The following is a 17215-nucleotide window of genomic DNA, read 5'->3' as shown; positions in this document are numbered from 1 at the left end:
CTGCTCGGGAAGCAGCGTGAAGGTACCGCTGGCCCGAGCATCGGTGGTTCAGTGGTAGAATGCTCGCCTGCCACGCGGGCGGCCCGGGTTCGATTCCCGGCCGATGGATCATTTTGTTTTTTCTCCGGTAGGGGTGCTGCGTGTCTTTCGCACTCGAACTGCGTGAGCCATGAGAATGAACCGCCGGATTCCGTGTGGAAAGAACCAATCATGCAGCGCGGACGACTGCTCGTTTGGACTCCTGCGTGCTATTGTACATACTGGCGTCGGCCTAGCATCGCAAGTTGCCTGCCGCGCCGTGAATGCACGTGTAGCAACAGAAAAAATGAGCCAGGGAGTGCAGACTCTCTACCACTTGTATTCGGTACTTACCAAGATTCCAGAAGGTCTAACGATCGCCTGCCTCGGTAGCGCAGTAGGCAGCGCGTAAGTCTCATAATCTTAAGGTCGTGAGTTCGATCCTCACCCGGGGCATCTAATTTTCTGTGACTGAAGGTGGTGCTGTTGCTAGGGCGCCAACTTATTTCTTGTTTGTTATCCACAACGTTTCAACGCTTCAGCGGGAAAATGTTTACTTCCTGTTATTGCTACATACAGCTTCCCTATTCCTCTTCTCCCAGCAGAGCATGAAGCCAAAAGCATTGCTCTGCGACGTTTGAGGTGCGCGCCTTGCCAGTCAGTATGTGCAAAGATGCTCGCAAAGAGAGCGACAATGCGACAAGCGACCGTACGAACGGTCGAATGAAACGGCCGCATCCGGTGTGGTCTAGTGGCTATGATACCTGCCTTTCACCCAGGAGGCCCGGGTTCGATTCCCGGTACCGGAACGGAATTTTTTCCACACTAATCGTGACAAGTTTGAGCTGTCCGAGCGGCCGTTTCCCGTCCTGCTCGCAATATAGCTACTGTTTCGTGACCGTCAGCAGAATATAGACTAGGGAAGCAGACACACGACGACCATAGGAATGGTGTATGGCTTCATGCCATCTGATTCCAGCGTAGGGCTGAGCAGCTGCATCTGCCGAGGCCCGTTAGCTCAGTTGGTTAGAGCGTCGTGCTAATAACGCGAAGGTCGTGGGTTCGATCCCCCCACGGGCCACTTCTCTTTTACTACTGCGAAAAGGCAGCGCCGATTTCAGCTGGCGAGTGTGATGACCAAATGATCATCACCCTGCGTGGAAGTTGACAGAGGATCCGAACCCGACTCGTCGGGAAGCACTACAGCATTCACTCGGCAATGGCCATAATATCTTGAATACACTGGTTAGAGAAAATGAAAGAAAATGTCCGATTGCCGATGCGTAACAACTTTGGCCCTTGTCAGTACTTGGGCGGGTGAGCGCATGGGAACACAGGGCACTATTGGCAGTTTTACTTCCTATTTTTGTTTCTCCTTTGTTTTCGGAGCTACAGCCCGATTCGGCCAGGGAGACGCCACCGTGAAATGAAGGGGGCGTGCTGTGTGTCCATCGCCTCGCCTCTCCTTACCTCTCTCAGTCGTTTCTCGTGCTTGTCGTTTTGATATAGGCCGATTTGAGAGCGTCAGCTCTCGCGTCAGCTGAGCAAAGTCGAGACAAGTCGAGACACACTAAGGGCTGGTATGCAGCGAGTAAGAGGGCGAAAAAACAATAGTTTAAGAGCGCGTGGCAAAAGTACTCATACGCGAAATTAAAAGCCTGCTGCGGTGGCCGGGAATCGAACCCGGATCAACTGCTTGGAAGGCAACTATGCTGACCATTACACCACCACCGCACAAGCGAGCGCCCCGCCACCGCGCTGAGTCGGCTTCCCGCCTGTCGGCAGCGGCCGAAGGTGATCGTACCCGGCAGGCGCATTTCGAGGCAGGCTAGGGGAGCACATCCAGACGCATTCGGACAGCGTATCCGCGCACATTTCGCATCCTTTGGCAAGAGTCGGCGCCGGCGACGCAAGAGTACGCAGAGGACCGCGTTCTGGCGGCATCTTTAAGCAGTGCAGTGCAGGATTCAGCGTCTGCAGCATCTTCTCCACAGAATGCTACGGCGCTTGACGGCAGTCCCACTTTCCCTTGAGACATCTGCTCGGGAAGCAGCGTGAAGGTACCGCTGGCCCGAGCATCGGTGGTTCAGTGGTAGAATGCTCGCCTGCCACGCGGGCGGCGAGGGTTCGATTCCCGGCCGATGCATCATTTTGTTTTTTCTCCGGTAGGGGTGCTGCGTGTCTTTCGCACTCGAACTGCGTGAGCCATGAGAATGAACCGCCGGATTCCGTGTGGAAAGAACCAATCATGCAGCGCGGACGACTGCTCGTTTGGACTCCTGCGTGCTATTGTACATACTGGCGTCGGCCTAGCATCGCAAGTTGCCTGCCGCGCCGTGAATGCACGTGTAGCAACAGAAAAAATGAGCCAGGGAGTGCAGACTCTCTACCACTTGTATTCGGTACTTACCAAGATTCCAGAAGGTCTAACGATCGCCTGCCTCGGTAGCGCAGTAGGCAGCGCGTAAGTCTCATAATCTTAAGGTCGTGAGTTCGATCCTCACCCGGGGCATCTAATTTTCTGTGACTGAAGGTGGTGCTGTTGCTAGGGCGCCAACTTATTTCTTGTTTGTTATCCACAACGTTTCAACGCTTCAGCGGGAAAATGTTTACTTCCTGTTATTGCTACATACAGCTTCCCTATTCCTCTTCTCCCAGCAGAGCATGAAGCCAAAAGCATTGCTCTGCGACGTTTGAGGTGCGCGCCTTGCCAGTCAGTATGTGCAAAGATGCTCGCAAAGAGAGCGACAATGCGACAAGCGACCGTACGAACGGTCGAATGAAACGGCCGCATCCGGTGTGGTCTAGTGGCTATGATACCTGCCTTTCACCCAGGAGGCCCGGGTTCGATTCCCGGTACCGGAACGGAATTTTTTCCACACTAATCGTGACAAGTTTGAGCTGTCCGAGCGGCCGTTTCCCGTCCTGCTCGCAATATAGCTACTGTTTCGTGACCGTCAGCAGAATATAGACTAGGGAAGCAGACACACGACGACCATAGGAATGGTGTATGGCTTCATGCCATCTGATTCCAGCGTAGGGCTGAGCAGCTGCATCTGCCGAGGCCCGTTAGCTCAGTTGGTTAGAGCGTCGTGCTAATAACGCGAAGGTCGTGGGTTCGATCCCCCCACGGGCCACTTCTCTTTTACTACTGCGAAAAGGCAGCGCCGATTTCAGCTGGCGAGTGTGATGACCAAATGATCATCACCCTGCGTGGAAGTTGACAGAGGATCCGAACCCGACTCGTCGGGAAGCACTACAGCATTCACTCGGCAATGGCCATAATATCTTGAATACACTGGTTAGAGAAAATGAAAGAAAATGTCCGATTGCCGATGCGTAACAACTTTGGCCCTTGTCAGTACTTGGGCGGGTGAGCGCATGGGAACACAGGGCACTATTGGCAGTTTTACTTCCTATTTTTGTTTCTCCTTTGTTTTCGGAGCTACAGCCCGATTCGGCCAGGGAGACGCCACCGTGAAATGAAGGGGGCGTGCTGTGTGTCCATCGCCTCGCCTCTCCTTACCTCTCTCAGTCGTTTCTCGTGCTTGTCGTTTTGATATAGGCCGATTTGAGAGCGTCAGCTCTCGCGTCAGCTGAGCAAAGTCGAGACAAGTCGAGACACACTAAGGGCTGGTATGCAGCGAGTAAGAGGGCGAAAAAACAATAGTTTAAGAGCGCGTGGCAAAAGTACTCATACGCGAAATTAAAAGCCTGCTGCGGTGGCCGGGAATCGAACCCGGATCAACTGCTTGGAAGGCAACTATGCTGACCATTACACCACCACCGCACAAGCGAGCGCCCCGCCACCGCGCTGAGTCGGCTTCCCGCCTGTCGGCAGCGGCCGAAGGTGATCGTACCCGGCAGGCGCATTTCGAGGCAGGCTAGGGGAGCACATCCAGACGCATTCGGACAGCGTATCCGCGCACATTTCGCATCCTTTGGCAAGAGTCGGCGCCGGCGACGCAAGAGTACGCAGAGGACCGCGTTCTGGCGGCATCTTTAAGCAGTGCAGTGCAGGATTCAGCGTCTGCAGCATCTTCTCCACAGAATGCTACGGCGCTTGACGGCAGTCCCACTTTCCCTTGAGACATCTGCTCGGGAAGCAGCGTGAAGGTACCGCTGGCCCGAGCATCGGTGGTTCAGTGGTAGAATGCTCGCCTGCCACGCGGGCGGCCCGGGTTCGATTCCCGGCCGATGCATCATTTTGTTTTTTCTCCGGTAGGGGTGCTGCGTGTCTTTCGCACTCGAACTGCGTGAGCCATGAGAATGAACCGCCGGATTCCGTGTGGAAAGAACCAATCATGCAGCGCGGACGACTGCTCGTTTGGACTCCTGCGTGCTATTGTACATACTGGCGTCGGCCTAGCATCGCAAGTTGCCTGCCGCGCCGTGAATGCACGTGTAGCAACAGAAAAAATGAGCCAGGGAGTGCAGACTCTCTACCACTTGTATTCGGTACTTACCAAGATTCCAGAAGGTCTAACGATCGCCTGCCTCGGTAGCGCAGTAGGCAGCGCGTAAGTCTCATAATCTTAAGGTCGTGAGTTCGATCCTCACCCGGGGCATCTAATTTTCTGTGACTGAAGGTGGTGCTGTTGCTAGGGCGCCAACTTATTTCTTGTTTGTTATCCACAACGTTTCAACGCTTCAGCGGGAAAATGTTTACTTCCTGTTATTGCTACATACAGCTTCCCTATTCCTCTTCTCCCAGCAGAGCATGAAGCCAAAAGCATTGCTCTGCGACGTTTGAGGTGCGCGCCTTGCCAGTCAGTATGTGCAAAGATGCTCGCAAAGAGAGCGACAATGCGACAAGCGACCGTACGAACGGTCGAATGAAACGGCCGCATCCGGTGTGGTCTAGTGGCTATGATACCTGCCTTTCACCCAGGAGGCCCGGGTTCGATTCCCGGTACCGGAACGGAATTTTTTCCACACTAATCGTGACAAGTTTGAGCTGTCCGAGCGGCCGTTTCCCGTCCTGCTCGCAATATAGCTACTGTTTCGTGACCGTCAGCAGAATATAGACTAGGGAAGCAGACACACGACGACCATAGGAATGGTGTATGGCTTCATGCCATCTGATTCCAGCGTAGGGCTGAGCAGCTGCATCTGCCGAGGCCCGTTAGCTCAGTTGGTTAGAGCGTCGTGCTAATAACGCGAAGGTCGTGGGTTCGATCCCCCCACGGGCCACTTCTCTTTTACTACTGCGAAAAGGCAGCGCCGATTTCAGCTGGCGAGTGTGATGACCAAATGATCATCACCCTGCGTGGAAGTTGACAGAGGATCCGAACCCGACTCGTCGGGAAGCACTACAGCATTCACTCGGCAATGGCCATAATATCTTGAATACACTGGTTAGAGAAAATGAAAGAAAATGTCCGATTGCCGATGCGTAACAACTTTGGCCCTTGTCAGTACTTGGGCGGGTGAGCGCATGGGAACACAGGGCACTATTGGCAGTTTTACTTCCTATTTTTGTTTCTCCTTTGTTTTCGGAGCTACAGCCCGATTCGGCCAGGGAGACGCCACCGTGAAATGAAGGGGGCGTGCTGTGTGTCCATCGCCTCGCCTCTCCTTACCTCTCTCAGTCGTTTCTCGTGCTTGTCGTTTTGATATAGGCCGATTTGAGAGCGTCAGCTCTCGCGTCAGCTGAGCAAAGTCGAGACAAGTCGAGACACACTAAGGGCTGGTATGCAGCGAGTAAGAGGGCGAAAAAACAATAGTTTAAGAGCGCGTGGCAAAAGTACTCATACGCGAAATTAAAAGCCTGCTGCGGTGGCCGGGAATCGAACCCGGATCAACTGCTTGGAAGGCAACTATGCTGACCATTACACCACCACCGCACAAGCGAGCGCCCCGCCACCGCGCTGAGTCGGCTTCCCGCCTGTCGGCAGCGGCCGAAGGTGATCGTACCCGGCAGGCGCATTTCGAGGCAGGCTAGGGGAGCACATCCAGACGCATTCGGACAGCGTATCCGCGCACATTTCGCATCCTTTGGCAAGAGTCGGCGCCGGCGACGCAAGAGTACGCAGAGGACCGCGTTCTGGCGGCATCTTTAAGCAGTGCAGTGCAGGATTCAGCGTCTGCAGCATCTTCTCCACAGAATGCTACGGCGCTTGACGGCAGTCCCACTTTCCCTTGAGACATCTGCTCGGGAAGCAGCGTGAAGGTACCGCTGGCCCGAGCATCGGTGGTTCAGTGGTAGAATGCTCGCCTGCCACGCGGGCGGCCCGGGTTCGATTCCCGGCCGATGCATCATTTTGTTTTTTCTCCGGTAGGGGTGCTGCGTGTCTTTCGCACTCGAACTGCGTGAGCCATGAGAATGAACCGCCGGATTCCGTGTGGAAAGAACCAATCATGCAGCGCGGACGACTGCTCGTTTGGACTCCTGCGTGCTATTGTACATACTGGCGTCGGCCTAGCATCGCAAGTTGCCTGCCGCGCCGTGAATGCACGTGTAGCAACAGAAAAAATGAGCCAGGGAGTGCAGACTCTCTACCACTTGTATTCGGTACTTACCAAGATTCCAGAAGGTCTAACGATCGCCTGCCTCGGTAGCGCAGTAGGCAGCGCGTAAGTCTCATAATCTTAAGGTCGTGAGTTCGATCCTCACCCGGGGCATCTAATTTTCTGTGACTGAAGGTGGTGCTGTTGCTAGGGCGCCAACTTATTTCTTGTTTGTTATCCACAACGTTTCAACGCTTCAGCGGGAAAATGTTTACTTCCTGTTATTGCTACATACAGCTTCCCTATTCCTCTTCTCCCAGCAGAGCATGAAGCCAAAAGCATTGCTCTGCGACGTTTGAGGTGCGCGCCTTGCCAGTCAGTATGTGCAAAGATGCTCGCAAAGAGAGCGACAATGCGACAAGCGACCGTACGAACGGTCGAATGAAACGGCCGCATCCGGTGTGGTCTAGTGGCTATGATACCTGCCTTTCACCCAGGAGGCCCGGGTTCGATTCCCGGTACCGGAACGGAATTTTTTCCACACTAATCGTGACAAGTTTGAGCTGTCCGAGCGGCCGTTTCCCGTCCTGCTCGCAATATAGCTACTGTTTCGTGACCGTCAGCAGAATATAGACTAGGGAAGCAGACACACGACGACCATAGGAATGGTGTATGGCTTCATGCCATCTGATTCCAGCGTAGGGCTGAGCAGCTGCATCTGCCGAGGCCCGTTAGCTCAGTTGGTTAGAGCGTCGTGCTAATAACGCGAAGGTCGTGGGTTCGATCCCCCCACGGGCCACTTCTCTTTTACTACTGCGAAAAGGCAGCGCCGATTTCAGCTGGCGAGTGTGATGACCAAATGATCATCACCCTGCGTGGAAGTTGACAGAGGATCCGAACCCGACTCGTCGGGAAGCACTACAGCATTCACTCGGCAATGGCCATAATATCTTGAATACACTGGTTAGAGAAAATGAAAGAAAATGTCCGATTGCCGATGCGTAACAACTTTGGCCCTTGTCAGTACTTGGGCGGGTGAGCGCATGGGAACACAGGGCACTATTGGCAGTTTTACTTCCTATTTTTGTTTCTCCTTTGTTTTCGGAGCTACAGCCCGATTCGGCCAGGGAGACGCCACCGTGAAATGAAGGGGGCGTGCTGTGTGTCCATCGCCTCGCCTCTCCTTACCTCTCTCAGTCGTTTCTCGTGCTTGTCGTTTTGATATAGGCCGATTTGAGAGCGTCAGCTCTCGCGTCAGCTGAGCAAAGTCGAGACAAGTCGAGACACACTAAGGGCTGGTATGCAGCGAGTAAGAGGGCGAAAAAACAATAGTTTAAGAGCGCGTGGCAAAAGTACTCATACGCGAAATTAAAAGCCTGCTGCGGTGGCCGGGAATCGAACCCGGATCAACTGCTTGGAAGGCAACTATGCTGACCATTACACCACCACCGCACAAGCGAGCGCCCCGCCACCGCGCTGAGTCGGCTTCCCGCCTGTCGGCAGCGGCCGAAGGTGATCGTACCCGGCAGGCGCATTTCGAGGCAGGCTAGGGGAGCACATCCAGACGCATTCGGACAGCGTATCCGCGCACATTTCGCATCCTTTGGCAAGAGTCGGCGCCGGCGACGCAAGAGTACGCAGAGGACCGCGTTCTGGCGGCATCTTTAAGCAGTGCAGTGCAGGATTCAGCGTCTGCAGCATCTTCTCCACAGAATGCTACGGCGCTTGACGGCAGTCCCACTTTCCCTTGAGACATCTGCTCGGGAAGCAGCGTGAAGGTACCGCTGGCCCGAGCATCGGTGGTTCAGTGGTAGAATGCTCGCCTGCCACGCCGGCGGCCCGGGTTCGATTCCCGGCCGATGCATCATTTTGTTTTTTCTCCGGTAGGGGTGCTGCGTGTCTTTCGCACTCGAACTGCGTGAGCCATGAGAATGAACCGCCGGATTCCGTGTGGAAAGAACCAATCATGCAGCGCGGACGACTGCTCGTTTGGACTCCTGCGTGCTATTGTACATACTGGCGTCGGCCTAGCATCGCAAGTTGCCTGCCGCGCCGTGAATGCACGTGTAGCAACAGAAAAAATGAGCCAGGGAGTGCAGACTCTCTACCACTTGTATTCGGTACTTACCAAGATTCCAGAAGGTCTAACGATCGCCTGCCTCGGTAGCGCAGTAGGCAGCGCGTAAGTCTCATAATCTTAAGGTCGTGAGTTCGATCCTCACCCGGGGCATCTAATTTTCTGTGACTGAAGGTGGTGCTGTTGCTAGGGCGCCAACTTATTTCTTGTTTGTTATCCACAACGTTTCAACGCTTCAGCGGGAAAATGTTTACTTCCTGTTATTGCTACATACAGCTTCCCTATTCCTCTTCTCCCAGCAGAGCATGAAGCCAAAAGCATTGCTCTGCGACGTTTGAGGTGCGCGCCTTGCCAGTCAGTATGTGCAAAGATGCTCGCAAAGAGAGCGACAATGCGACAAGCGACCGTACGAACGGTCGAATGAAACGGCCGCATCCGGTGTGGTCTAGTGGCTATGATACCTGCCTTTCACCCAGGAGGCCCGGGTTCGATTCCCGGTACCGGAACGGAATTTTTTCCACACTAATCGTGACAAGTTTGAGCTGTCCGAGCGGCCGTTTCCCGTCCTGCTCGCAATATAGCTACTGTTTCGTGACCGTCAGCAGAATATAGACTAGGGAAGCAGACACACGACGACCATAGGAATGGTGTATGGCTTCATGCCATCTGATTCCAGCGTAGGGCTGAGCAGCTGCATCTGCCGAGGCCCGTTAGCTCAGTTGGTTAGAGCGTCGTGCTAATAACGCGAAGGTCGTGGGTTCGATCCCCCCACGGGCCACTTCTCTTTTACTACTGCGAAAAGGCAGCGCCGATTTCAGCTGGCGAGTGTGATGACCAAATGATCATCACCCTGCGTGGAAGTTGACAGAGGATCCGAACCCGACTCGTCGGGAAGCACTACAGCATTCACTCGGCAATGGCCATAATATCTTGAATACACTGGTTAGAGAAAATGAAAGAAAATGTCCGATTGCCGATGCGTAACAACTTTGGCCCTTGTCAGTACTTGGGCGGGTGAGCGCATGGGAACACAGGGCACTATTGGCAGTTTTACTTCCTATTTTTGTTTCTCCTTTGTTTTCGGAGCTACAGCCCGATTCGGCCAGGGAGACGCCACCGTGAAATGAAGGGGGCGTGCTGTGTGTCCATCGCCTCGCCTCTCCTTACCTCTCTCAGTCGTTTCTCGTGCTTGTCGTTTTGATATAGGCCGATTTGAGAGCGTCAGCTCTCGCGTCAGCTGAGCAAAGTCGAGACAAGTCGAGACACACTAAGGGCTGGTATGCAGCGAGTAAGAGGGCGAAAAAACAATAGTTTAAGAGCGCGTGGCAAAAGTACTCATACGCGAAATTAAAAGCCTGCTGCGGTGGCCGGGAATCGAACCCGGATCAACTGCTTGGAAGGCAACTATGCTGACCATTACACCACCACCGCACAAGCGAGCGCCCCGCCACCGCGCTGAGTCGGCTTCCCGCCTGTCGGCAGCGGCCGAAGGTGATCGTACCCGGCAGGCGCATTTCGAGGCAGGCTAGGGGAGCACATCCAGACGCATTCGGACAGCGTATCCGCGCACATTTCGCATCCTTTGGCAAGAGTCGGCGCCGGCGACGCAAGAGTACGCAGAGGACCGCGTTCTGGCGGCATCTTTAAGCAGTGCAGTGCAGGATTCAGCGTCTGCAGCATCTTCTCCACAGAATGCTACGGCGCTTGACGGCAGTCCCACTTTCCCTTGAGACATCTGCTCGGGAAGCAGCGTGAAGGTACCGCTGGCCCGAGCATCGGTGGTTCAGTGGTAGAATGCTCGCCTGCCACGCGGGCGGCCCGGGTTCGATTCCCGGCCGATGCATCATTTTGTTTTTTCTCCGGTAGGGGTGCTGCGTGTCTTTCGCACTCGAACTGCGTGAGCCATGAGAATGAACCGCCGGATTCCGTGTGGAAAGAACCAATCATGCAGCGCGGACGACTGCTCGTTTGGACTCCTGCGTGCTATTGTACATACTGGCGTCGGCCTAGCATCGCAAGTTGCCTGCCGCGCCGTGAATGCACGTGTAGCAACAGAAAAAATGAGCCAGGGAGTGCAGACTCTCTACCACTTGTATTCGGTACTTACCAAGATTCCAGAAGGTCTAACGATCGCCTGCCTCGGTAGCGCAGTAGGCAGCGCGTAAGTCTCATAATCTTAAGGTCGTGAGTTCGATCCTCACCCGGGGCATCTAATTTTCTGTGACTGAAGGTGGTGCTGTTGCTAGGGCGCCAACTTATTTCTTGTTTGTTATCCACAACGTTTCAACGCTTCAGCGGGAAAATGTTTACTTCCTGTTATTGCTACATACAGCTTCCCTATTCCTCTTCTCCCAGCAGAGCATGAAGCCAAAAGCATTGCTCTGCGACGTTTGAGGTGCGCGCCTTGCCAGTCAGTATGTGCAAAGATGCTCGCAAAGAGAGCGACAATGCGACAAGCGACCGTACGAACGGTCGAATGAAACGGCCGCATCCGGTGTGGTCTAGTGGCTATGATACCTGCCTTTCACCCAGGAGGCCCGGGTTCGATTCCCGGTACCGGAACGGAATTTTTTCCACACTAATCGTGACAAGTTTGAGCTGTCCGAGCGGCCGTTTCCCGTCCTGCTCGCAATATAGCTACTGTTTCGTGACCGTCAGCAGAATATAGACTAGGGAAGCAGACACACGACGACCATAGGAATGGTGTATGGCTTCATGCCATCTGATTCCAGCGTAGGGCTGAGCAGCTGCATCTGCCGAGGCCCGTTAGCTCAGTTGGTTAGAGCGTCGTGCTAATAACGCGAAGGTCGTGGGTTCGATCCCCCCACGGGCCACTTCTCTTTTACTACTGCGAAAAGGCAGCGCCGATTTCAGCTGGCGAGTGTGATGACCAAATGATCATCACCCTGCGTGGAAGTTGACAGAGGATCCGAACCCGACTCGTCGGGAAGCACTACAGCATTCACTCGGCAATGGCCATAATATCTTGAATACACTGGTTAGAGAAAATGAAAGAAAATGTCCGATTGCCGATGCGTAACAACTTTGGCCCTTGTCAGTACTTGGGCGGGTGAGCGCATGGGAACACAGGGCACTATTGGCAGTTTTACTTCCTATTTTTGTTTCTCCTTTGTTTTCGGAGCTACAGCCCGATTCGGCCAGGGAGACGCCACCGTGAAATGAAGGGGGCGTGCTGTGTGTCCATCGCCTCGCCTCTCCTTACCTCTCTCAGTCGTTTCTCGTGCTTGTCGTTTTGATATAGGCCGATTTGAGAGCGTCAGCTCTCGCGTCAGCTGAGCAAAGTCGAGACAAGTCGAGACACACTAAGGGCTGGTATGCAGCGAGTAAGAGGGCGAAAAAACAATAGTTTAAGAGCGCGTGGCAAAAGTACTCATACGCGAAATTAAAAGCCTGCTGCGGTGGCCGGGAATCGAACCCGGATCAACTGCTTGGAAGGCAACTATGCTGACCATTACACCACCACCGCACAAGCGAGCGCCCCGCCACCGCGCTGAGTCGGCTTCCCGCCTGTCGGCAGCGGCCGAAGGTGATCGTACCCGGCAGGCGCATTTCGAGGCAGGCTAGGGGAGCACATCCAGACGCATTCGGACAGCGTATCCGCGCACATTTCGCATCCTTTGGCAAGAGTCGGCGCCGGCGACGCAAGAGTACGCAGAGGACCGCGTTCTGGCGGCATCTTTAAGCAGTGCAGTGCAGGATTCAGCGTCTGCAGCATCTTCTCCACAGAATGCTACGGCGCTTGACGGCAGTCCCACTTTCCCTTGAGACATCTGCTCGGGAAGCAGCGTGAAGGTACCGCTGGCCCGAGCATCGGTGGTTCAGTGGTAGAATGCTCGCCTGCCACGCCGGCGGCCCGGGTTCGATTCCCGGCCGATGCATCATTTTGTTTTTTCTCCGGTAGGGGTGCTGCGTGTCTTTCGCACTCGAACTGCGTGAGCCATGAGAATGAACCGCCGGATTCCGTGTGGAAAGAACCAATCATGCAGCGCGGACGACTGCTCGTTTGGACTCCTGCGTGCTATTGTACATACTGGCGTCGGCCTAGCATCGCAAGTTGCCTGCCGCGCCGTGAATGCACGTGTAGCAACAGAAAAAATGAGCCAGGGAGTGCAGACTCTCTACCACTTGTATTCGGTACTTACCAAGATTCCAGAAGGTCTAACGATCGCCTGCCTCGGTAGCGCAGTAGGCAGCGCGTAAGTCTCATAATCTTAAGGTCGTGAGTTCGATCCTCACCCGGGGCATCTAATTTTCTGTGACTGAAGGTGGTGCTGTTGCTAGGGCGCCAACTTATTTCTTGTTTGTTATCCACAACGTTTCAACGCTTCAGCGGGAAAATGTTTACTTCCTGTTATTGCTACATACAGCTTCCCTATTCCTCTTCTCCCAGCAGAGCATGAAGCCAAAAGCATTGCTCTGCGACGTTTGAGGTGCGCGCCTTGCCAGTCAGTATGTGCAAAGATGCTCGCAAAGAGAGCGACAATGCGACAAGCGACCGTACGAACGGTCGAATGAAACGGCCGCATCCGGTGTGGTCTAGTGGCTATGATACCTGCCTTTCACCCAGGAGGCCCGGGTTCGATTCCCGGTACCGGAACGGAATTTTTTCCACACTAATCGTGACAAGTTTGAGCTGTCCGAGCGGCCGTTTCCCGTCCTGCTCGCAATATAGCTACTGTTTCGTGACCGTCAGCAGAATATAGACTAGGGAAGCAGACACACGACGACCATAGGAATGGTGTATGGCTTCATGCCATCTGATTCCAGCGTAGGGCTGAGCAGCTGCATCTGCCGAGGCCCGTTAGCTCAGTTGGTTAGAGCGTCGTGCTAATAACGCGAAGGTCGTGGGTTCGATCCCCCCACGGGCCACTTCTCTTTTACTACTGCGAAAAGGCAGCGCCGATTTCAGCTGGCGAGTGTGATGACCAAATGATCATCACCCTGCGTGGAAGTTGACAGAGGATCCGAACCCGACTCGTCGGGAAGCACTACAGCATTCACTCGGCAATGGCCATAATATCTTGAATACACTGGTTAGAGAAAATGAAAGAAAATGTCCGATTGCCGATGCGTAACAACTTTGGCCCTTGTCAGTACTTGGGCGGGTGAGCGCATGGGAACACAGGGCACTATTGGCAGTTTTACTTCCTATTTTTGTTTCTCCTTTGTTTTCGGAGCTACAGCCCGATTCGGCCAGGGAGACGCCACCGTGAAATGAAGGGGGCGTGCTGTGTGTCCATCGCCTCGCCTCTCCTTACCTCTCTCAGTCGTTTCTCGTGCTTGTCGTTTTGATATAGGCCGATTTGAGAGCGTCAGCTCTCGCGTCAGCTGAGCAAAGTCGAGACAAGTCGAGACACACTAAGGGCTGGTATGCAGCGAGTAAGAGGGCGAAAAAACAATAGTTTAAGAGCGCGTGGCAAAAGTACTCATACGCGAAATTAAAAGCCTGCTGCGGTGGCCGGGAATCGAACCCGGATCAACTGCTTGGAAAGCAACTATGCTGACCATTACACCACCACCGCACAAGCGAGCGCCCCGCCACCGCGCTGAGTCGGCTTCCCGCCTGTCGGCAGCGGCCGAAGGTGATCGTACCCGGCAGGCGCATTTCGAGGCAGGCTAGGGGAGCACATCCAGACGCATTCGGACAGCGTATCCGCGCACATTTCGCATCCTTTGGCAAGAGTCGGCGCCGGCGACGCAAGAGTACGCAGAGGACCGCGTTCTGGCGGCATCTTTAAGCAGTGCAGTGCAGGATTCAGCGTCTGCAGCATCTTCTCCACAGAATGCTACGGCGCTTGACGGCAGTCCCACTTTCCCTTGAGACATCTGCTCGGGAAGCAGCGTGAAGGTACCGCTGGCCCGAGCATCGGTGGTTCAGTGGTAGAATGCTCGCCTGCCACGCGGGCGGCCCGGGTTCGATTCCCGGCCGATGCATCATTTTGTTTTTTCTCCGGTAGGGGTGCTGCGTGTCTTTCGCACTCGAACTGCGTGAGCCATGAGAATGAACCGCGGGATTCCGTGTGGAAAGAACCAATCATGCAGCGCGGACGACTGCTCGTTTGGACTCCTGCGTGCTATTGTACATACTGGCGTCGGCCCTAGCATCGCAAGTTGCCTGCCGCGCCGTGAATGCACGTGTAGCAACAGAAAAAATGAGCCAGGGAGTGCAGACTCTCTACCACTTGTATTCGGTACTTACCAAGATTCCAGAAGGTCTAACGATCGCCTGCCTCGGTTAGCGCAGTAGGCAGCGCGTAAGTCTCATAATCTTAAGGTCGTGAGTTCGATCCTCACCCGGGGCATCTAATTTTCTGTGACTGAAGGTGGTGCTGTTGCTAGGGCGCCAACTTATTTCTTGTTTGTTATCCACAACGTTTCAACGCTTCAGCGGGAAAATGTTTACTTCCTGTTATTGCTACATACAGCTTCCCTATTCCTCTTCTCCCAGCAGAGCATGAAGCCAAAAGCATTGCTCTGCGACGTTTGAGGTGCGCGCCTTGCCAGTCAGTATGTGCAAAGATGCTCGCAAAGAGAGCGACAATGCGACAAGCGACCGTACGAACGGTCGAATGAAACGGCCGCATCCGGTGTGGTCTAGTGGCTATGATACCTGCCTTTCACCCAGGAGGCCCGGGTTCGATTCCCGGTACCGGAACGGAATTTTTTCCACACTAATCGTGACAAGTTTGAGCTGTCCGAGCGGCCGTTTCCCGTTCCTGCTCGCAATATAGCTACTGTTTCGTGACCGTCAGCAGAATATAGACTAGGGAAGCAGACACACGACGACCATAGGAATGGTGTATGGCTTCATGCCATCTGATTCCAGCGTAGGGCTGAGCAGCTGCATCTGCCGAGGCCCGTTAGCTCAGTTGGTTAGAGCGTCGTGCTAATAACGCGAAGGTCGTGGGTTCGATCCCCCCACGGGCCACTTCTCTTTTACTACTGCGAAAAGGCAGCGCCGATTTCAGCTGGCGAGTGTGATGACCAAATGATCATCACCCTGCGTGGAAGTTGACAGAGGATCCGAACCCGACTCGTCGGGAAGCACTACAGCATTCACTCGGCAATGGCCATAATATCTTGAATACACTGGTTAGAGAAAATGAAAGAAAATGTCCGATTGCCGATGCGTAACAACTTTGGCCCTTGTCAGTACTTGGGCGGGTGAGCGCATGGGAACACAGGGCACTATTGGCAGTTTTACTTCCTATTTTTGTTTCTCCTTTGTTTTCGGAGCTACAGCCCGATTCGGCCAGGGAGACGCCACCGTGAAATGAAGGGGGCGTGCTGTGTGTCCATCGCCTCGCCTCTCCTTACCTCTCTCAGTCGTTTCTCGTGCTTGTCGTTTTGATATAGGCCGATTTGAGAGCGTCAGCTCTCGCGTCAGCTGAGCAAAGGCGAGACAAGTCGAGACACACTAAGGGCTGGTATGCAGCGAGTAAGAGGGCGAAAAAAACAATAGTTTAAGAGCGCGTGGCAAAAGTACTCATACGCGAAATTAAAAGCCTGCTGCGGTGCCGGGAATCGAACCCGGATCAACTGCTTGGAAGGCAACTATGCTGACCATTACACCACCACCGCACAAGCGAGCGCCCCGCCACCGCGCTGAGTCGGCTTCCCGCCTGTCGGCAGCGGCCCGAAGGTGATCGTACCCGGCAGGCGCATTTCGAGGCAGGCTAGGGGAGCACATCCAGACGCATTCGGACAGCGTATCCGCGCACATTTCGCATCCTTTGGCAAGAGTCGGCGCCGGCGACGCAAGAGTACGCAGAGGACCGCGTTCTGGCGGCATCTTTAAGCAGTGCAGTGCAGGATTCAGCGTCTGCAGCATCTTCTCCACAGAATGCTACGGCGCTTGACGGCAGTCCCACTTTCCCTTGAGACATCTGCTCGGGAAGCAGCGTGAAGGTACCGCTGGCCCGAGCATCGGTGGTTCAGTGGTAGAATGCTCGCCTGCCACGCGGGCGGCCCGGGTTCGATTCCCGGCCGATGCATCATTTTGTTTTTTCTCCGGTAGGGGTGCTGCGTGTCTTTCGCACTCGAACTGCGTGAGCCATGAGAATGAACCGCCGGATTCCGTGTGGAAAGAACCAATCATGCAGCGCGGACGGACTGCTCGTTTGGACTCCTGCGTGCTATTGTACATACTGGCGTCGGCCTAGCATCGCAAGTTGCCTGCCGCGCCGTGAATGCACGTGTAGCAACAGAAAAAATGAGCCAGGGAGTGCAGACTCTCTACCACTTGTATTCGGTACTTACCAAGATTCCAGAAGGTCTAACGATCGCCTGCCTCGGTAGCGCAGTAGGCAGCGCGTAAGTCTCATAATCTTAAGGTCGTGAGTTCGATCCTCACCCGGGGCATCTAATTTTCTGTGACTGAAGGTGGTGCTGTTGCTAGGGCGCCAACTTATTTCTTGTTTGTTATCCACAACGTTTCAACGCTTCAGCGGGAAAATGTTTACTTCCTGTTATTGCTACATACAGCTTCCCTATTCCTCTTCTCCCAGCAGAGCATGAAGCCAAAAGCATTGCTCTGCGACGTTTGAGGTGCGCGCCTTGCCAGTCAGTATGTGCAAAGATGCTCGCAAAGAGAGCGACAATGCGACAAGCGACCGTACGAACGGTCGAATGAAACGGCCGCATCCGGTG

At 54.3% G+C, this 17215-nt stretch overlaps 42 non-coding genes across 42 annotated transcripts; 34 read left to right on the top strand and 8 right to left on the bottom strand.

Annotated features, from left to right (window-relative positions):
• Positions 1 to 37: 37 nt before the first annotated feature.
• On the top strand, positions 38 to 111 carry Trnag-gcc. Its single transcript has one exon. It is a non-coding gene; the product is annotated as a tRNA-Gly (tRNA).
• Positions 112 to 401: 290 nt separating this feature from the next.
• Positions 402 to 474, top strand: Trnam-cau. The gene has a single exon. It is a non-coding gene; the product is annotated as a tRNA-Met (tRNA).
• Positions 475 to 755: 281 nt separating this feature from the next.
• Trnae-uuc lies at positions 756 to 827 on the top strand. Its single transcript has one exon. It is a non-coding gene; the product is annotated as a tRNA-Glu (tRNA).
• A 198-nt stretch (positions 828 to 1025) lies between these two features.
• Positions 1026 to 1099, top strand: Trnai-aau. The gene has a single exon. It is a non-coding gene; the product is annotated as a tRNA-Ile (tRNA).
• A 581-nt stretch (positions 1100 to 1680) lies between these two features.
• Trnag-ucc lies at positions 1681 to 1752 on the bottom strand. The gene has a single exon. It is a non-coding gene; the product is annotated as a tRNA-Gly (tRNA).
• Positions 1753 to 2093: 341 nt separating this feature from the next.
• Positions 2094 to 2164, top strand: Trnag-gcc. The gene has a single exon. It is a non-coding gene; the product is annotated as a tRNA-Gly (tRNA).
• A 293-nt stretch (positions 2165 to 2457) lies between these two features.
• Trnam-cau lies at positions 2458 to 2530 on the top strand. The gene has a single exon. It is a non-coding gene; the product is annotated as a tRNA-Met (tRNA).
• A 281-nt stretch (positions 2531 to 2811) lies between these two features.
• Positions 2812 to 2883, top strand: Trnae-uuc. The gene has a single exon. It is a non-coding gene; the product is annotated as a tRNA-Glu (tRNA).
• Positions 2884 to 3081: 198 nt separating this feature from the next.
• On the top strand, positions 3082 to 3155 carry Trnai-aau. Its single transcript has one exon. It is a non-coding gene; the product is annotated as a tRNA-Ile (tRNA).
• A 581-nt stretch (positions 3156 to 3736) lies between these two features.
• Positions 3737 to 3808, bottom strand: Trnag-ucc. The gene has a single exon. It is a non-coding gene; the product is annotated as a tRNA-Gly (tRNA).
• A 341-nt stretch (positions 3809 to 4149) lies between these two features.
• Positions 4150 to 4220, top strand: Trnag-gcc. The gene has a single exon. It is a non-coding gene; the product is annotated as a tRNA-Gly (tRNA).
• A 293-nt stretch (positions 4221 to 4513) lies between these two features.
• On the top strand, positions 4514 to 4586 carry Trnam-cau. The gene has a single exon. It is a non-coding gene; the product is annotated as a tRNA-Met (tRNA).
• Positions 4587 to 4867: 281 nt separating this feature from the next.
• Positions 4868 to 4939, top strand: Trnae-uuc. Its single transcript has one exon. It is a non-coding gene; the product is annotated as a tRNA-Glu (tRNA).
• A 198-nt stretch (positions 4940 to 5137) lies between these two features.
• Trnai-aau lies at positions 5138 to 5211 on the top strand. Its single transcript has one exon. It is a non-coding gene; the product is annotated as a tRNA-Ile (tRNA).
• Positions 5212 to 5792: 581 nt separating this feature from the next.
• Positions 5793 to 5864, bottom strand: Trnag-ucc. The gene has a single exon. It is a non-coding gene; the product is annotated as a tRNA-Gly (tRNA).
• A 341-nt stretch (positions 5865 to 6205) lies between these two features.
• Trnag-gcc lies at positions 6206 to 6276 on the top strand. Its single transcript has one exon. It is a non-coding gene; the product is annotated as a tRNA-Gly (tRNA).
• A 293-nt stretch (positions 6277 to 6569) lies between these two features.
• Positions 6570 to 6642, top strand: Trnam-cau. Its single transcript has one exon. It is a non-coding gene; the product is annotated as a tRNA-Met (tRNA).
• A 281-nt stretch (positions 6643 to 6923) lies between these two features.
• Trnae-uuc lies at positions 6924 to 6995 on the top strand. The gene has a single exon. It is a non-coding gene; the product is annotated as a tRNA-Glu (tRNA).
• A 198-nt stretch (positions 6996 to 7193) lies between these two features.
• On the top strand, positions 7194 to 7267 carry Trnai-aau. The gene has a single exon. It is a non-coding gene; the product is annotated as a tRNA-Ile (tRNA).
• A 581-nt stretch (positions 7268 to 7848) lies between these two features.
• Positions 7849 to 7920, bottom strand: Trnag-ucc. Its single transcript has one exon. It is a non-coding gene; the product is annotated as a tRNA-Gly (tRNA).
• A 341-nt stretch (positions 7921 to 8261) lies between these two features.
• Trnag-gcc lies at positions 8262 to 8332 on the top strand. The gene has a single exon. It is a non-coding gene; the product is annotated as a tRNA-Gly (tRNA).
• A 293-nt stretch (positions 8333 to 8625) lies between these two features.
• Positions 8626 to 8698, top strand: Trnam-cau. The gene has a single exon. It is a non-coding gene; the product is annotated as a tRNA-Met (tRNA).
• Positions 8699 to 8979: 281 nt separating this feature from the next.
• Positions 8980 to 9051, top strand: Trnae-uuc. The gene has a single exon. It is a non-coding gene; the product is annotated as a tRNA-Glu (tRNA).
• A 198-nt stretch (positions 9052 to 9249) lies between these two features.
• Trnai-aau lies at positions 9250 to 9323 on the top strand. Its single transcript has one exon. It is a non-coding gene; the product is annotated as a tRNA-Ile (tRNA).
• Positions 9324 to 9904: 581 nt separating this feature from the next.
• On the bottom strand, positions 9905 to 9976 carry Trnag-ucc. Its single transcript has one exon. It is a non-coding gene; the product is annotated as a tRNA-Gly (tRNA).
• A 341-nt stretch (positions 9977 to 10317) lies between these two features.
• On the top strand, positions 10318 to 10388 carry Trnag-gcc. The gene has a single exon. It is a non-coding gene; the product is annotated as a tRNA-Gly (tRNA).
• Positions 10389 to 10681: 293 nt separating this feature from the next.
• On the top strand, positions 10682 to 10754 carry Trnam-cau. The gene has a single exon. It is a non-coding gene; the product is annotated as a tRNA-Met (tRNA).
• A 281-nt stretch (positions 10755 to 11035) lies between these two features.
• Trnae-uuc lies at positions 11036 to 11107 on the top strand. Its single transcript has one exon. It is a non-coding gene; the product is annotated as a tRNA-Glu (tRNA).
• A 198-nt stretch (positions 11108 to 11305) lies between these two features.
• On the top strand, positions 11306 to 11379 carry Trnai-aau. Its single transcript has one exon. It is a non-coding gene; the product is annotated as a tRNA-Ile (tRNA).
• A 581-nt stretch (positions 11380 to 11960) lies between these two features.
• Positions 11961 to 12032, bottom strand: Trnag-ucc. Its single transcript has one exon. It is a non-coding gene; the product is annotated as a tRNA-Gly (tRNA).
• A 341-nt stretch (positions 12033 to 12373) lies between these two features.
• Positions 12374 to 12444, top strand: Trnag-gcc. The gene has a single exon. It is a non-coding gene; the product is annotated as a tRNA-Gly (tRNA).
• Positions 12445 to 12737: 293 nt separating this feature from the next.
• Positions 12738 to 12810, top strand: Trnam-cau. Its single transcript has one exon. It is a non-coding gene; the product is annotated as a tRNA-Met (tRNA).
• A 281-nt stretch (positions 12811 to 13091) lies between these two features.
• Positions 13092 to 13163, top strand: Trnae-uuc. Its single transcript has one exon. It is a non-coding gene; the product is annotated as a tRNA-Glu (tRNA).
• Positions 13164 to 13361: 198 nt separating this feature from the next.
• On the top strand, positions 13362 to 13435 carry Trnai-aau. Its single transcript has one exon. It is a non-coding gene; the product is annotated as a tRNA-Ile (tRNA).
• Positions 13436 to 14016: 581 nt separating this feature from the next.
• Positions 14017 to 14088, bottom strand: Trnag-ucc. The gene has a single exon. It is a non-coding gene; the product is annotated as a tRNA-Gly (tRNA).
• A 341-nt stretch (positions 14089 to 14429) lies between these two features.
• On the top strand, positions 14430 to 14500 carry Trnag-gcc. Its single transcript has one exon. It is a non-coding gene; the product is annotated as a tRNA-Gly (tRNA).
• Positions 14501 to 14794: 294 nt separating this feature from the next.
• Trnam-cau lies at positions 14795 to 14868 on the top strand. The gene has a single exon. It is a non-coding gene; the product is annotated as a tRNA-Met (tRNA).
• Positions 14869 to 15149: 281 nt separating this feature from the next.
• Positions 15150 to 15221, top strand: Trnae-uuc. Its single transcript has one exon. It is a non-coding gene; the product is annotated as a tRNA-Glu (tRNA).
• A 199-nt stretch (positions 15222 to 15420) lies between these two features.
• Trnai-aau lies at positions 15421 to 15494 on the top strand. The gene has a single exon. It is a non-coding gene; the product is annotated as a tRNA-Ile (tRNA).
• Positions 15495 to 16075: 581 nt separating this feature from the next.
• Trnag-ucc lies at positions 16076 to 16148 on the bottom strand. Its single transcript has one exon. It is a non-coding gene; the product is annotated as a tRNA-Gly (tRNA).
• Positions 16149 to 16489: 341 nt separating this feature from the next.
• Trnag-gcc lies at positions 16490 to 16560 on the top strand. Its single transcript has one exon. It is a non-coding gene; the product is annotated as a tRNA-Gly (tRNA).
• Positions 16561 to 16854: 294 nt separating this feature from the next.
• Trnam-cau lies at positions 16855 to 16927 on the top strand. The gene has a single exon. It is a non-coding gene; the product is annotated as a tRNA-Met (tRNA).
• Positions 16928 to 17215: the final 288 nt, after the last annotated feature.

The sequence above is a fragment of the Schistocerca americana genome, unplaced genomic scaffold (genome assembly GCF_021461395.2).
Source record: "Schistocerca americana isolate TAMUIC-IGC-003095 unplaced genomic scaffold, iqSchAmer2.1 HiC_scaffold_882, whole genome shotgun sequence".
In the NCBI taxonomy this organism is placed as follows: Eukaryota; Metazoa; Arthropoda; class Insecta; order Orthoptera; family Acrididae; genus Schistocerca; species Schistocerca americana.
This window is presented reverse-complemented; position numbering and strand designations above follow the sequence as displayed.